This window comes from Rhynchophorus ferrugineus, unplaced genomic scaffold (genome assembly GCF_030347505.1).
Source record: "Rhynchophorus ferrugineus isolate W39M unplaced genomic scaffold, kcgeb_rfMv2 rfM3, whole genome shotgun sequence".
NCBI lineage: Eukaryota > Metazoa > Arthropoda > Insecta > Coleoptera > Curculionidae > Rhynchophorus > Rhynchophorus ferrugineus.
The window spans coordinates 54,879,867-54,899,169 of NW_027472582.1; the positions used below are offsets into that span (position 1 = coordinate 54,879,867).

General features: G+C 30.7%; 1 long non-coding RNA gene across 1 annotated transcript in view; it reads right to left on the bottom strand.

Annotated features, from left to right (window-relative positions):
* Positions 1–4,027: 4,027 nt before the first annotated feature.
* Positions 4,028–19,303, bottom strand: part of LOC143193492 (uncharacterized) — a 237,862-nt gene continuing 222,586 nt past the window's right edge. Inside the window, exon 5 of the long non-coding RNA XR_013005033.1 lies at positions 4,028–4,329. This is a non-coding gene — a long non-coding RNA (uncharacterized LOC143193492). The remainder of the gene's footprint in view (positions 4,330–19,303) is intronic.

Here is a 19,303-nt window from a genome sequence, read left to right on the forward strand (position 1 = left end):
TATTACTGACGATTAAAATTTACAGCACTAAGGTGTTTTAATATCATTGTAGTGGTCTCGATACTAAATATGTACTCTGTTTTGATCAATTAAATTTGAAATACACATGTTATATGAACATAGTTATATGTTATTCTTTAGAGCTAATTTTTTTTGTGTTGTGTTTAAAATATCCTGTCAATAATGCATTTTTTATGTAAGACAGCGTTGGAATATAGTCGGATTCATATGTCTTTTTTGAACCAATTCTTTAACAAAATAAATATGAATATATGTAAATATATAACATATAATACAAATACATTATTATTAGATGTTACAACTTACACAATTCTAGTTAGAGGAGAAACTAACAAACGCTTTTGACTGAAATAAGTTTGTTAAACTGTTTTTGTACTGTTTTGTAACATTAACGTCTCGTATTCAGCATCTCATATTTTCGACTTTATGTAAGGGTTATAATTAGCGATACAATGTTCATATAGTTTATTCTCTCTGCTCATTTCTTATACTGTTTTACTATACTACAAAATCTGCAGTAGATGTTTCTATCATTTTGTTTGTTTGCTTTTTTTACTATATTCATTTATCATTATATCTGTAATTTGTAGCTCTCTATGATTACTTCTTAATATATGTCTAATTTTACTTACTATCTTTATATTATCACTCTCCTTAACTATCTTTGCTTTCCTTATCTTCAATAAATTATATTTTATTTAATGCAACCACTCTGCCCCTGGTTTTGTTATTCTAATTCTCATTATCTTATTCTTATCAATCCTGACTTGATATTCATTCCGATTCTTTTCACTTGTGTTATTTTCCAATTATCCCTTATTCATTATTCATTAAAACTTGCATTATTAGAGTTAAAATAAAAATCTAAAATTATTAAAAGGTGGTTTAAATTTATAATAATATTCCCAAGAGAACCATAATTCTTATTATTTAGTTGTGACCTGTTAAATTCTTGATAATTCTGTAAAAACTTGTTTTTTCTGATTCTAATCTAAAATGACAGTTGTACTCTATTAGCAGATTGAAAAGGTACCATGTGGTTGTAAAAATACTCTGCGTTTTCCTCAATATGGGTAGAATAGAATACTCAGGTAAGCCGATGTGCATCAACAGCACCGATCAATAGAGAATTAACCGGAAACTCGGTCGATACAACGAAAACAGTTCGACAAAAGACATCTTTTGTAGCTTGAAATCCATTCTATGACGTGCTAAAATCGTCTCCCGTTTCAAACCATTCGGCTTCAATTTCTGCACATAATAAGATCGGGATCATTCATCGCACGTTTTTACACGTTAGCCTTGCTTTTGTGTTGTTTGGCACCCGAATTTACCTGACCGGTTGGGACTAGAAAGCCCTTATGGGCCAGATGCTGGTTGGTAAAGGTATATATATTGTTTGACCGCACACTTTGAAAACTATATGTATTTACTGTTGTTTAATATAGGGGCTCTATTAATTTATCATTATTAACGCGTTTTAATAATGTTTCATTTTAATGCATAATTACTTAGAAGAAAAGTAATTTTATCTTTAGAAGTTAAGAAATATTCATTATATAATTTAGTGTGGGTCTGTTATTATCATGTTTTTATTTTGCTAATTTTTTTTTAGAATCACACATCATTGGTTGGGCCTAACATATGATAAAATATCATATTAAAAAGCATATTAAAAATAAGATTAGAAAACAAAAGAACGATTATGGCAACTCCAGTTTAGTGCTGAAAAAGTTAAATTATGATAGCGAGACCAATACGGTCCTGATTGTTCGCTACTTCTTTAATTCATTTAAAAAGTTTTCAAGTTAATTATATATTTTGTTTCAAAGATTACACATTTTATAACTCATATAGAGAGGATATCATATATAGTGGGCACGAATACTAACAAATTATAAATTATATTACCACCTCCAAATTATATGTTCCAAAAATGTATGTCTATCAAACAAAAAATTTTTTTAACAGCTTATAGCTATTTTACGGAAGTTATACCAGTAGTATAGGTACTGCAAAACAATCTATAAAATAGAAGAATAACGAAAACATAAAGAAAGTTCACAGTATAGTTTTCGAAAACAATAAAAAATATATGTTTAAAATATTACAGAAAATTTAAAGATTTTGTTCTTTTTAATGTAGCTGCAATGATAGTTCACACTGAATTTATGACCATGAGTGCTGCTTGGGACGATTCAAGTGAAATAAAATATATGCTCTATTACCCTGTGTGACAATTTTTTTTTTTTAAATGGTACCTGTTGAACACAAAAACTTAAAGGGATTTTTTGTAGCTATTTTTAAGTTATGATAAATTAGATTACCAAAATACATGAAGACAGTATGAGAACTTTAAATCATATGTATTTATTTATATTATTAATTTTATAAAAAAAATAGTTTATCATTCCATCTTCCTTGATAACACTCTTATATCTGTTTTATATCCTGGTAAAAACCGTGCACTTCGTTCGTCATTTACCATCCCAAGATTAGGGGGGAAAATCGAAATGGAATTGGAAGAAATTTATATTTAAAGATATTCTGCACCCCAACGTTTTAACTTAAGTTGGCGATCGTCAAAAACTGTTCTGATCCTAAATAATAATGTTAGCCTCCTACTTTTCAGTTTCTATGATCTTGGTCCATGTTTTTTTCGGAGGTTTTTGGAGGAATTCGTTCATATTTATTGGGCAGACATGTTTAAATCATTATAATCTGCGTTTCTGAATTTGTCCCTCAGCTGTTCACTAATTTTCACTCCTTAAACGAGACTTGATTTCATTTATTGCACGATCTAGGAGAGAAATGTAGAAATTGCCTTAGGTATCACACTTGAAGAATTTCAAGTTATCAGACTGTATAATAGACAAGAGAAGAATAGACAAGAAAAATATTAGAAAGAGGATCTTAGAGAAGTAAAGCTCCTGGAGTTTGGTAAATTGGGTTGATCTCTACAGTGAGATATGTCATTTTCACTTGCCAATGGTAGGTGATCCATCAGTTGTGAATGTTATAATTGCTCTTATTGTCGTTATTTCTCAAGGTATTCGAATATGTTCTCGCAGAAGAAGTTTTCTAGAGAAGCTTAATAATTGTAAGATAACATGTTTAGATTCCAAAGTTTCTAGAGCGAAAATAAATAAAAACGACAATTGTAGCCCTCTCGACTTGCTTCTTCGCGATTTCTTTGAAATTTCATTTACACGATTGTCATAAACACCTTCCCAATTGATAGGAGACCTAGCAGGTTAGGAAGCAGTACGTTAATAGGGAGCGGATAAACGATTTTTGGTAATAACTAAAAGTAAATATTTAAGTCATCTCCAATCAAAGAATAAGATATGGCTTAGCTTTTATAATTAGCCATTGAATATTTTAAATAAACTTCACAAAATTTACCTAAATAATTTCTTTCAAATATTGAAATATTCTGGTACATTTTTTCTGGTACAATTTTATTATTTCATTAGATCAATTCCTTACAATCATAAGCTGTTTTGAAACTGTTACAGTTGTGTAGTACTTCAGTTAAAGAGCATTATATATTAAAAAGATTCGATCGTTAAAAAATCGATTAACCTTTACCAAAAAAAATTCCACAGTCATGAGAAAAATTGGTTTTACTATCGATATTAGAATTTTAAAAATTGACCTTTAATTCCCTACCGAGCCAATAACGCCGGTGACATTTACTGGTCGAACAGCATAACATTACGTTAAACAGATTACTGTTTATTAACAATGACAAATTGTTGTTGGTTTTATCCTAAAAATATTTTGAAACTTTTAATTAAATAATTAATGATGTGGCACTTCGGGCGGTCGATTTATTGTATCTTTAATGTTTCAGAAGAATCTTAATCGTTCTTCTGTTTAAAATAATTATCAACTGGTTTACGATGGGATAGTTTTTGAAATCGTTTTTCCTAGCGTGTAATTCTCGGCTAGTCATGTTGTTTTGATATTATCCAATAATATACAGGTTGTCTTCAAATTATCATTATTATTTTTTTATGTTATTTGTCTTATTCGCATTTTCTAGCAAATACTCTGGAGCAATGGCAATGGATAATTTTTTTAAATATTTACAACATTTTAGCATAGGTAATTACTGCATGACTAAGTTTTTTATATTTTGACTCTGTTTATTTTGGGTACATACCTGATAATTTATAAATGTGGTTTTTCGTTCTCTTATCTCATTCATTCAAACCTCCATCACGTTAGCCCTAAATAGCAAAGCAGGTCACATTCAATATCCAAAAACTGTACAGGTTAGCTGGAAGATGCTCTTAATTTTACCTAAAATCAAAAAAAATTATCAATCAATTTAAAATCTATTTGGACTTTTGGAGGTTGAACTAAAACATCATAATTTAATGTTAAAAAATCGTATCAGCACAATTAATTCACCGTCTTTATAATAAAATCTAATATTAATGATGCATAAAATACAGAATAGACCGTACCGGTATATTTATAATATAACAAAAGGGGTTGAAAAAGGCCAACTCGAGGGCATAATAAAATAATTTTATTATCGGATCGCTGTGTTGTAAAGACCTACGTTTTTTACTTAAAATATCACGCTTTTATACTTTAAGATATTTAGTTTACGGCTCGATTCCGACCTTTTTATATATGAGGCAGAACGTGTAACTTTATACGGGTATTCTGGTAAAACAGACTCGTGGTGTTTGGGTCTTATTGTTATGCGTGAGAGACGAGCGAGAAATTTTAGGCCATTTGGAATTCCGAACAGAGATAATTATCCATTATATCGAGATCGCTTGTTGTTAAATAGACAATATCATTATTAAATACGATGAATATGTTGGCGGAATAGCAATGAGGTCTTTAAACGTAACGTTATTCGATCGATTTTTATCTGAAATCATCATTCATTCGTTTTCGCTTTGACAGACGGGGATTTATCGAATTGGGCAACAATAGATACTAAATTGGGATCGTACAGTTCTGTTAGTATTTGGGAGAATTGTTTAGGATGTTTCTCTTTGATGATGTTATGGCGGTTAATTGATATCTTCTTCTCTCATCAATGTTAGACATTTACTTAGACTTTTCTATTAATACTTTGTCAGTCAGTTTATCGAGACCTACAGAACGCTCTCCAGATCTCAGATAGATCAAGCGCTTTCATTGGAAGTAAGTAGTAATAAATAGGAGCAATATCTGGCGAATATGTCGTAGGATAGTATCGGGAATCTTATTATTTAAAGGTTTTTAAGTATATTTTTACAGATTTTGTCGGGAGAGATTAAATATTGTTACATAATCATATAATATACATTGCATAATCATATAATTGTCAGAATGGTTGTTTCTTGTAGTGCTCATTTAAATCTATTCCAACTTAAACTTATATTACTTAAAAAATAACTCCGGATTTGCACATAGGCACTATCCTGTATAGAAAACCATAGAAAATAATAAACTACATTGTTTCCTTTTGAAATGACCGTACATTCTTTTCGAGTAGATCGGTACAGTCAATCAAGTTAAAACAACAAAAATCTAGAATAATTAGATTATATTAATTAATAATTCTATAGTAATAATAATTAAATGGTTGTTTTATTCTTAATGGTTTAACATACATTGATTTTAAAATATGAAAGAACAAAGTGCAAAATATAAGGTTCAATTTCTAAAAGTTATAACATCCAAAGAGCATTACTTTTATTTCTAGTGGGAATTTTAGCTGCCAAATTAATAATTTTCAACGACCTTGAGTAGGTATCAATATATGCCAAAATTTAATGATAACAAGAACAGAGAAGAAAATGATTATATTTGTGTTGGAAGTAGTCAGGATCAATGAAGTGTTATCATCAGTGTCTTTTGAAATATTTTGCAAAACAACATTGTCTCTAAAGTAATAATTTTAAAACTTGGGATTATTATTTTTTGTACCAATTAGATGCAACGATTCCTGAATAGAACTAATTTTACCAAGAAGGGTAAGATGAAGAGGGTAATTACCTGATGATACTGCTAAAAAAGGTAATTCGAAATACAGTGAAGCAGTTTTAAACCAGCTAATATGCAGATTTAGCTCGCTGGGAAATCTGACACTCCCCTACCCTCATAAAACGCATCCCATAATAACCAATTTCACACAAAAATTAGAATATTTACATTATTAAAATATATAATTTTTTGTTAATATAGGAGTATATATATATTGTAAACCTACGGCTATTATCTGAGAATATATTATAAAAATTATTAAAGATAATTTTTAAGATATATTGTCCAGGAACTGGATAAATGAATCAATTTGAATAGGAAGTGAATAAATATTAAAATTCTAAAACCTTGTTAATAAATTACTTTAAATGTTGCAAGTCAAAACAAACTCAATTCAATTACCAAAATTAGGCGATTGAAAAATGAATTAAAAATAAATTTTTATTCAAGCCTAATGCTTTTACCATACTAATTAGTTTTTCTCAGAGAATACGTCTACACATTCATTTTAATCTAATCCCCTTTATTGCGTAATAAATACAAATTTAAACGACAACTTTTCCGTCTCTCTTATTAGGTATATTAGACGGTACTTCGAAATTCCATTTTTCCATTACAACGATGGCCAACACATAAATATTGAATTCTTGGTCAAGCACGCCAATTAATTATCGCTTTTTTATTTAAATTGCTGATTTTATTCTAATGCTCATGCCTTTTGACGTGTTATGCTTATTTTATGGCAGGCCTTTGTACTTTTAATTGTAATAGATGTGTTTATTATTCAGCCACGAGCTGTCTTATTCTTAAGACCAACTAGTTAGGAATATTAGATAATGTTTGTATCATGGTAAAGTTTTCCGTTACAATATCGATCTTTACATGTAACAATATTTTATTTTCTATAATAACTTTCAACTAATTTTTTAAAACAAGATTTTTGTTGTCGTGAACAATGAATTTACTATCCTAAATATGCTATAAAATGTATATGTTATATTTCGTTTGTCTAGCAAATGTTCTCATGTTTATATCAAAGTAGTGTTAGTTTTCCATGTTGGTAGTATAACACCAATCAAGAATTAAATTATGATTAATGGAAAAAATGTTAGTGATTAAGTTACTGGATACAATGTTCAAGTTGGAAAATAATTTTGTCGCGGTTTGGTTTGATTTTTTTCCATTCCTCTATATACATTACACATGTGTTATACCCAGCGTTGACAACTTGTGGGGAACTTCCCCAATCTGCGGCGAATCTCGTGTTGAATGAGGATGGACATTATGCAAGGAAATCGCAAGGATATTGACGTCTCATTCTAAATATCGTATCAGAACACTTCCACAATAACTTCAAATTCCTTTTGGTATATTTAGAATTCATGTCTTATGTACTTAACGGATTTCAATCAAAAACATCCTTTCTTTTCAAAATAAAACAAAATGTACTAAATCTTTAGAAAACACTGTCTGCTAATTTCACGAAAAGTTCTGCTTTAACATTTTAAACGCTGATTTCAACGATAGATATTCCGCATATTTTCTAGGTTTAGTCGAAATATACATTAGATTAAAAGCTGAAGAGAATAGAGAAAATTTTAAAATAATGAAATTGGATCTCGTTCTGCTTTTGCAGATAGTATAGTACATTACCAAGCGATTTGGTCTTGAGCGATCCTTTATTTTCTTTGACATCCGCTGTAAATCCGTCAGAATGTCAATAGCTATAAATTATATGACTGGTGTGTGGAACTGCTAAAGCGGTTTCTAGTGCTTCATAAATCTGTGACAGCACAAATATTAGATTACGAGTGGCGATGCTGGATTTTGATCAACATCGGTTTGAACTTGATGAACCTTGCTACTAGAGTAAAGAGTTTCGCCTTAAAAATACAACGAGATAATACTTCACAAAGATAAAAATTGTGATATTCTTACTGCTAATACTTGGATTTTGGAAAATTTGTTATCCTTACAAATTTAACAAAAACTGTAATCGGCTAGATACAGATTCTGTAGTGTCTGTAATGCCAACAACGGAAGGGATTAAGACATTGAGCGGCAGTGCCAACCCATAAGCATAAGCCATCAATGCCTGCAAGAAATATATGGAATAAATGTAACGTTATAAACTCATAACATCACGCTTTATTTTTTTTATATAGGAGTACATATATTCTTAATCTACGACTATTATCTGAAAATATATATTAAAATTATTTTAAAAAATATTTAAAATTTGTAAATTGTCCAGGAATAGGATAAATGAATCAATTTAAATAAAATAATAAACAATAAAAATATAAGTATTAATTGATTTAAATAATTACGGCATTCATACATTAAACAAACCAACTATATTTTATATTTTTAAAATTAGTGTAATTTTTAATCTACGTCTATATAGCACACGTTTACTGTTAATTTCTTTAGAGCTATATGTTATAATAAATGAGCAAATACTAGATACAAGAACATCTAGTACTAATTATTCTGTTCAATTTAATATTAATTAGTATTTCATCAGGCGAAAGAAACGCCAGTTTCGCTTTACTAACCGCAGTTGTTAGCAGAAAGCATTATTAATCGTAATTATCAGAACACAAATTATGTTACAATTTTAAATAATTTTTACATGCTTTTATTTTAAATTAGCAAATCAATCGGTACCAGCAAAAATCAATTAACAATAAATTTAAGATAATTACATCAGAATCAGTCGTATTGTCCTGAATATGCATGAACAAGATTAAAATTAATTATGCATATTAGTTAAAGCCATATGTTTATATATTTTTTATCAGTACATTCCCTGATTTTATATATTCACATATAAGACAAATTTACTAATTTTCTTGATTTCTGGTAACTTGTTAGATCTTCTCATGGATTGACATCGACTATCAAAACCATTAATTCCGTTCGGTGCTGTGACTACTTGGATAAAATTAACAATTCTATGAAGCAGAAGAGACTGGAATTGATGAATAGAAAAAGTGTAGTGTTTCATCAGTTACGCCGTCAGACCACACACAAGCCTAGTGACTCGGCGGAAACTGTTATGTATGTTTACCATTTGAGGAAATCTTTTCCGTGCGTCTTGTATGTTGGGATTTAACAGAATTAAATTGTTAAAGATTTGGTTTATAGTTTTCTGTACAAAAACAAAAACATCTGAATAGTATTAACATATGAAATGTGAAACATACGAGAACAAACAAATGGACATTTTGAAACATACGTGTTTGATTACACAGGTGTAACATTTATACATAACTAAGTCATATTTAATCTTCTAATTAATTTCTAATGTTTTTTTTTAATTATTTTACTGTTATATTTTTATATAATAATTTAATATATTAGTAAATAATAAAATTGATATTAATTAAGAATATTTTTGTTAACTACAAAATAATATTTTTATTAAGTACTGTGGATGCATGTTATATATGAAATAAATTTTGCAAAGTTTTATTATTGTTTTCCATACTATTAACATAATTTTGCCATGTTCCAATACTATTCACCAGTACCTGACATACGCGATCTTTAGAATAATATTTCCTGTTTAAATGATCGTGCTTGTACACCACAGATTTTTGTATGAATAGTTTCACCTCAGTTTCAACTATAATTAATTTATAAAGTTTAAATTTCTTATTTGTCTTCTAAAAGGCCTAAATAAATAATCTTGATCGAGTTATTCATCTAACAAAAATATTCTATTTATATTTCAGCAAAATGACGTATAATGAGAACTAAGGCCCATTATCGATTGGACAAGAGCTTTGATAGGAATATTAAACGTGGTATTAAAATTAAAAAAAATATAAAATGTGGTGACAGTAATAACAATGTGGACAATTTTTCACGTAATGCCTTGAATGTGCCTATAAATAGATCAAAATGATTTCAGAGTCCTTATACTTATCTTGCTACACTAGCAAATAATATAGGATTATTTACTTGCCATTTATTTAAGTTAAAAGCTCCTTTGAATGTTAATGTTATATCTTTTCAACTTTGTTAAATTAATATTAAATATATTTTGAACACTTCGATTTTTATTTCAATGATAAACTGGTATAAACTCACAAATACCTATGGTTTCTGAACAATACTAATTTTGTAATTTTTACAACAATTTTTAGTTTTACAACTTTTATAATTATCCACCAGTTTTTATAATTTATATAATTTGTAGTGTATCAATTAACATTGTTTTTAATTGATTAGCACTAAATAGATTTTCAATCATTCAACTATTAATGATTTGTTTGTTAAATTTTGTACTACAAACATCTACGATATTGTTTTGTCACAACAAGTGAGACCACAAAACAATTTTGGAAAACAGCCATATATAAATGCGTAAGTACGAAAAATTAGTTTTAAACTCGTCGCGGATATTTCCTTCTCATATTACTAGTTAAGATATCATAGTTTAAAAGAGGTGATGTCTGATGAGTCAGAACATATAACTAAATCAGTTTAAAATTCGGTTTGTGCTACCGCTGGTCAACCCTGTTGCGAAATCTCTATAAATTTCTTCAAAGCATTAGTGATAATAACTAGAGGTTATATTAGGTGTACCGGAATGTTATTATATCATTTTCAAGAAAATGTAAAAATGTATTTATTAAATGTATTGGCCAATTATGGATTCTAAAAAAATTGTTTGTCCTTCGAGTATAATCATTCATTGAGCTATTATCTAACTTCTTCGAATTTGACGAAGTGCTGCTCTGCAAGTGCGTGGTCCATTGATGGGGATACGTGGGAAAAGTTGATGGTTGGACAGGACAAGGTCTGGAGAGTACGGCGGGTATAATACGGCCCACCTGAATGCTTTTAACGCTTGCTGGACCGGATTTGCTTTATGATGAGGCGTTGTCCTGCTTTGAAATCACTTTAGCGTGTCTTCGGTCCCATTTTGGAGGTTTTTTTTGATCAATTCATGGTTCAAATTAATTATTTGTTGTCGGTATTTTTCTTCACCCATCACTATTCCATGCAGAAATGACTTTCAATAATACATTTTTTACAATTTTTGATTTTCCATTTTCCATTCAGTTGTTTTGGTACCCAAATTCTCATCTTTTGGATTTTCCCCATTATTTGTAATTAGTCGCTAATCGTTTCTTGTTCCACATTTAACATTTCTACCAATTGTTTTTGAGTTTGTATTTGATCTTCATTCAATAACTCTTACAGTTTCGCATCTTCAACAATTTTTTCTGTTTACTAGTATGTTTTTTTAACTTGCACATCAAAATCACTACTTTTGAATGTTCGAAACCACGCCTCACATATTTTCAAGATTAGAGTATGCGTACCAGCAGACGATGATTTTCATTTAATGATAATTATTTTTCGGTACATTTGGAAAACCGGCGAACGTTGTAAACCAAAAGTCAATACTTATGCGGCAATAATGCGACCTGTTGCTGAGGAAAATTAAAATTAATATGTTATTGAAATGTCATTATTTGTAGTAAAATTTACAGTAATTGAATGTTGAAAGTAGGCGTGCGCAAACATTTAATACTGTCTCAGTTTTTCTGAAAATAAGAACAGAAATTTATATGAATATATTCATGTAAATCTAATTTAAACGTTGATCAGTGTAAATTATTAAAATTACACTCTTCTTAATTCTAGAAATCTGGAATCTATATTTGAGAACAAAATTCTTCATAATGCAGACGCAGCGAATTATTGTATAGATATTAATCGGACCTAACGAAAAACAACAATATCGATGCTGAATCGTGAATATTAATCACGAACAGGTTTTGCCCGTCGTTTTTCTGTTCGGGTGACATTGAAAAACGTTTGTCATCTTCGCGGACCACAATATAAAAAAGGCATAAAAATACATTCACATATTCACTTGAAATATTAATGAGGGTTGACCATAAAGACCTAGAGATCTCAGTGGGCTTTGCCTCCCGTCGCTTTTTGACAATATTAATAAACTCTCAGGGCCTACTAGACTAAGAGCCGTGCGGAGGAGAGGCGCAGGACAGAGTCACACTATGAGAGCCATTCGCGTTAGTCGAAAGGTCAACAGCATTGGCGGGGAAACTATTTAGTTCACAGACATTTGTCCTTTTTATATAACAAGTTATGGAGGGGAATAAGATTTTAGTTTTGATTTTTAATTTCATATTATAAACAATCTGAAAAAAATTATATTTGCATTTGAATTATAATTAAATCAGAATTACTTATTACAAATTTAATATCTGTTAATAAGTTTGGAGAAAAAGTAATTTCGTTTTTATAAAAAAATGAATCTAGATCTGGACAACCAACTGCTGAAATAGTTGATGACCATGTTCAAAATGCCAAGGTAGACCAACATATTACATCTTGCGACGTCACTACGTCATTAAACATCGAACGTCATAGAATCTCGATATTTAATTATTTGATTAATTAGAATTTTAGTTTGAACCTCTAAACTAACCTCTGAGCCACAGAGAAATAGAGGTTTATATTCATAGGAAATGTTGGGGAAATGTTTCGCGACGTTCAACATCTAGATGTTGCTACTTCTAGCTTTCTACTTGATTTAATCGCTATGCTAAGAACCATGACGGGATCTGATTGTTCACTTGGTTTCTATGTTGCGCTTATTGTTTATTTGTTTCGGGTGCCATTTTCAGCGTACCTAACGTAAGGAACAGTGCGTTAGGATTTTTATGACGTTTAGAGATTAAGTTATTAGCTTACTCGTTCATGAGTCGTACAATCAGTAAAGTGAATTCTCGATCTAGCAAGTCTCAGGATTTAACTAGTGCTAAAATTGTATTTTCTAAGTAAGAACAAATGTGTTAAAGTTCCATCAGTTTTAGGAAATTGTGAACAAGATAAACACGCGGCCCCTTTAAATAATTTACAATCCATACTAATGGGGGATGTATCACCGGGAGTTGAGAAATTACAACTTGTCTCTGTACCTTCAATTCCAGATGTTTCTATATGAACAAACGAACCAAGGCAATATCTCATGCCACAGAAAAGTGTTTTATTATACTGTTTGTAGGTCTTAAAGCTATCTCCTTTATTTTATTCCGCGATATTTCCACGTCGATAATATAACATATGTTTTGTCTAATATCTTTAAAATAATGTAAATATAAAACTTTTTTATTGTACACTACACAGTGATCTTGCAGAGAGAATATTAAATATAATAAGGTGCGCATATACCTTTGGATAAAACAGGTAAACAGAATTTAACAGGGAAAGACTTAAAGTTTGCTTTCAGTACAAGAAAACAAAATAACAGAATTATAATAGATCCTATTAAATTAATGGCCCCGAACAAATAAGAAAAAGGAAAAAAAAATAAACAGATAATTTTGATTTATTCCATCGTCCACGAAAGCTCTTGTTAAAAATTTATTTTTACTGATTATATTTACTTCAATCATTAAATTTCATTTAATAAACAATTTTATTGGTCATTTAAAAGTGACCTCAGGGCTGTCACGTGCTAAACTTTATCAAAGAGGTAATCAAATATATTCGCAGCAAAATGTTTTTCTTACGGGTGCCTATCATGCAAATCAAAATACTTGAATGGCCGATTTAACTCCATCTGGAGATTAGGCAAGGCAAAAATTTTCTGCAGAGAACCCTATTGAGTTTTCCCTTCATTACTCTATGCTCTGAACTTAACTGAGACGAAACAAAATCGATCAATTTTCAAAAATAATTATTATGAGAAGCTTCATAGTTGCAAAGCCCGAAGTTTCATCAACATGACACCGGAAACGCAGCTTTGACAAAGGAAAATATATGTATAGGCATTCAATATGTAGCTCGGACTATTAATTCCTGTCTGTATAAAACTTGTGCATTTACTAGTGCAAATGTGGTTTCAAAAGAAGATTGGAATTGGAAAGAAATTGTTTATCAAAAGCTGGTGGAACCTGGGACTAAAGGTAACTAATATTAAAGGAAAATTACCAAAACTATTCAATAGAAAAGGCATTGTCTTATATCGCAATACATATTTAGTGTCAAATATATAGTGACAAAAATGGAATCAAATTATTTGAGATGATTTGAAGAATTTGCCTTACGAGCAAAAGTTTGTTTGAAGAAGTTAAGTCCAGAAAAAGTTGTGAGTCTCAGAGGTTTTGTAATAATGAAATTAGAATTTGCAAGTTGTTATTAAATAAATGCTAAAAATTAAATAAATTGCTTTGAGTTTTCCCCTATTGAAAGCTCTCAGTGTTATAACTCAGGCATCATTAAACTTCATACAGCTTCTGTACTGGTGTTGTGCATGTTTTCCTGTTTAAAAATATCTTGGCGGTTTCATTGGCGTTATGCCTCCTTCCTATTCCCATTAACCGTTTCCATGCAATAAGGCTAAACTGGCTGATGCTGGGTCTTGGGCATGGCCACAGACAAACCGAAGTTGCGAATGCTATGCCCCTTCTCCTGAATTGGTCTTCTACCTTGGGAACGACTGACGCCGTCTCCCTCCTATGAGAAAGAGATTCGTATTGGCTAAGATTGAGAGAGCTTGATTACTACAGAATTTAACTTAATGAAAACGTATAGAATATGATCACTTTACGATCCGAAATGTTTCTACTTAATTTTATTTAACTATTTGCAATCATTCTATCTATAGAATATCCGAGTTTATCATATATTTTGCCTAAATTGTTATATTTATTTTATTTTTATATAAACACATTCTTATTATTCCCCATCCAATTATAAATAACAATTAAAACAGGAGTTATAATAAAAATAAGAACCAAGAATAACCTATTTCAACACGAATAACTGTATTGGTACAACTTTGGTACTGTATTTTGACACAGTTCTAATGCGTATATTATCAAAGGATATAACTGCACCTAAATATTTGTCCATAGCCGAACAATGTTGGATTGTATTTATATCATCTTTACCTTTCATCTTTACATTCAAGTTCTTTTTTACAGGAGCGGTTTTGTTAATTATATGAAGCAGCTTCAGCCAATGCCAATATACAAGTTATATGAGGTTAAGAAATACAATGTTAATTTCAATAAATAGAAAATTAAATGACATTACATCATTAAATGACTACCGTTTTGTATTTGCTTCGTAAGTAATGAAAAACTTTCGTCCTTGTCATAACGGACAAAATTTTAAAAATTATGGTAATAATTAAACATTATAAGTAAAAATAATATCACAATTACAATGAATACTAAATTAACAACAATGAAGAGTTAATAGATGCAAAATACCTATAATAAATAATATACAAACAGTTACTTGTGTAAATCTGATTTGAATGAATGATTAACTATAAATGACTACTGCTGTAAATTTGTTGTGTAAATAATGAAACATTCTCGTAGAGTAGCGATGGAGAAAGCTTATGGAAATGTTTACTCTTTTAGCGTAGATAAATGTGACTATTTAAAACTGATTAATAGGACTGTATCTTACTGGTAAATTCCATGAAAAATAACTTCTTAGAGTCCTATGTAGAGATTTCATAAAAGTTAATCAATTCGATTAAACGAAAAAGAGTAATGCCAAAAGACAAATCGTCATATTATACGAAATGTTGCCTAGGTGTCGGTTCTCACCGTGGATCTATTGGCGCGTACACACTAAACTGGTCTTCAAGGACTCGGGAATCAAATTGGTCATAATTATACTACAAGTTTTTCCGTCATTTTTCCTTGCTCAAGGTATTTGACGGCAATTTATCCAGCACCGTTTGATATACTGGTATAATTTTATCGAATAAAAACAGAAATTGACATGATTTATATGTATTTAGATTTTATATATGCCGGATTCGTAATCGGGATGCTTTCAACTTTTATTATTATTGCATTTTTCTCGGTTACTAATGAAGAACAGTTATTATTTCAGTTTTAATATTTTATTAAGTTATATTAAATTATATCTACGACATATATTATATATAAGATTTTATATCTACTAATGAAGGGTCAATATTACGGTTTCTGATTGTGTTTTAATTCTTTTTTAACATAATTTTCTAGTTTGAAATTATTAAAATATATTTTTCATCGCCAATTACAGGATCTGCTGTCTCAAATTTCAAAGGCACGTACAATGCTTTCACATATTTCTATCTAAAATAATCAGATATTTGCGTACAATGCTATTGCTGAGCTGATGTGGCGGAAACTTGGAAATCGTTCAGTGAAAAGCCATTCAGCTTGCTTTCTAAGCGTTAACTATAGCATATAAGATCTCGTAAAAATGTAGTAAACAAATGCCTCTATGGTGGAAATGTTAGAACGTTTGGATCCCCCAAAAGAGGTCGCATATTCGATTCCCGGCAGGGATGATAACATTTTGTTGCTTAGTTGGGACATTTGTCAAATCACCTGGGCTAGGTATCTTAGCGGAGCCCGGAGCCTGAAGCGCACTTTATTTTGAATCACTGTTTCTTTATTCTAATTTTTACTCATACGTGCTGCATCTTTACTTGGCTTATCCTTATATTAATTAAAATAACTGCGTAATTTATTGCGTAAATATCTAACACTCAAAAGAGAAAAATAAATAATTTTGAAAAAAAATTGAACCAACACAAAAAAAAAACATTTAAAAATAAAATGTGTATATAATAATTGTTGCGATATTTAAATAAAATAAACAAAAGTGCTACTTAACCTATCTACTACATGTATTTTATATTCTACTATATACACACAATTTAGCTTAATACCTACCTAAACCTATTCATCTACATACAATAATATTTAAGTATTACCAACTAATCACTTTGAAGTCGGTGCCAGACCCAAAAGATACAAAAGTAATAATACAATTTTGCGACAAATACAAAAAATTAAATTGCCAACAAAACGCATCAAAATTAATATTACTTTTTGGATTCGGTACCATCTTCCGTCTACCTTGTAGTTTAGGATCTTCTTAGCACCTCATCTACTTCGAAAAATTCCCTTAATTCAATTTCAAATCATCGTAATACTCCAAAAAATAATCACACACTACCAAAATTACAAGTCTTATAAGCTAGTATTTAATTTAATTCTTATACCATGCTAGTTTAAAAACTATTCTGTGTCTATCAGGTCTGATGGTAGTAAACGTTTCAGCTTATGCACATCACTAACATCACGCACACATTTAATTTTTTGGCTAGTGCAATCGTATGCACTGACATTCTTTCAGAGTACTTTACACTGGCACTTTGGATCACACGGGTTGCACAGCAAATAACACCGGAAAGGTGAATAGACCAGTATCCCTTTGTGAATAGCTCCTGAAACGAATTAAATTCGAATAATATTTAAAACAAATGCCACAATAATATGTGAAAAACATGTTGTAGAAGGTTTGGGAAGCTTCACAAAGGGTTGCAAAATCTACGTTTATACTAAATGGCATTGGTACCTGGGTAAAAATCGTTATTTTGATATACTATTCTCAGTAATTCATGTCCCTGATACAGGTCATTGAAAACGGTCATGACTGATCAATAGGAAATACGTTATCTGCCACCACGACTATGTTATATCATATAACAAGTAACAAGTCCCGCTACCATTTTGATTGCGCGTCATCTTGGTTATGTTACGTTTAGCTCGATTTCGATTTAATTATTGAGTTGTATAAACATTCAAATTTTATTATGGATATGTATATACGCCACAGGAACGAGCAGAAATAGTGACAATAATCGTTCCAATATTGGCACTCAGCGGAAATTTCGTCAAAAATATCCTAATGGTCTAGTGCCTCACAAAACCACAAATTGTCGTTTGCTTGCGAATTTTGGATAGTACGGTACGACAGCAGAGAAGCCTAGTTCTGGAAGATAACGGACTTCTCGTAACGCTGAAAATCTGGCTCTGGTGCGCGATAGTGTTGCACAGTCTCCAGAACCATCAATTGGGAGACTTTCTGTACGCAAAGTGCTACCGAGAGTACCGTGAGATTCAGATTAACGAGTTGAGTACAGTAATGTAATCCTAAACCTGTCTGGTGAAATTGAAGATTTTTCTTCTAAATTGATAAGGAGCGATGAAGCCCGTTTTCTTCTCAGTGAAGATGTCAATAAATAGAACAGTCGGTTTTGGAGAACATATAATCCCTCCTGAACGGTACCAAGACATGATTCGAATTTTTCTGGTGCCGGAAATGGAGGAGCAAGGACTAAAACACATGTAGTTTCGGCAAGATGGGACTACAGCACACACAGCTCGTTTAACAAATCAATTATTAAATGACATTTTTCCACGAAGGCTAATTCCGCGAAGTGGGGATTTAGAATGGCCAACCAAATCTCTGGATTTAACAGTACCAGTGTTTTCTTATGGGGTTTTTTAAAATCAAAAGTTTATGTGAATAAGCCCCAAATGATTCAACATCTTAAGGACAATAGTCATCACGAAATTGAAGAAATTCAGCCTCAGATGTTGCAGGATGTCAGGACGAATGCCTTATAAAGAGCCGAAAGTTTCATAGCGAATCGCGATCACCATTTAGCCGATATACTTTTTCAATCATAACGAAAAAAAAAAAGACTTTTTTTTAACAAGTAAACTTTTTATGAATACCAAATTTACTTATCTTTTCTTTGTGTAAAGTTATTGTCATTCAAAATGGTAGCGTCACTTTTGCCGCACGTTGTCCATTTTTAATGATACGACAAAAAATTATTGAAAGTCTTATTGCACCCACCATATAGCCTACATCTAACTCTGGTCCTTATTCTGGTCCCTGCAAAAGCCTATTAATGGTGTAAAGTTGGCTTCAAAATCACTTGGTTGAGTTTTTCGAAAATCTTAGTGACGGTATTATACAGTTATACCATCAGAAAGGTGGTAAAATCAACAACGAAATATTCAGTACCGCGAAGTGATAGTGTTCGAAAATTATATGAATAAATTCATTTTGAAAACAATGAAAGGAAACAAAATAACTTTTTCCTCAACTTAATATATTTCTATATATCCAAACGTTAAAATTCCTCCATATATGACCGATAGAGCATACATACATAAGAATTTTAGTGTTTTACTTTGAATAGCTTATCGATAATGCTGTTAATTATGCAAATCGATTTGTTGCTCCTGATATACCACACTGTGCATCTAAAAATACCAACCGACTCCACTTTACCTCATATTTCGAACTAGTCGAGCATAGTATGCGAATTTTATGCGGCCTAAACATCATTAACTAACTTAAACGCTGAACAAAAATCAGCATAAGTATACTGCCCGTGGTGTTTTATACGATCCTA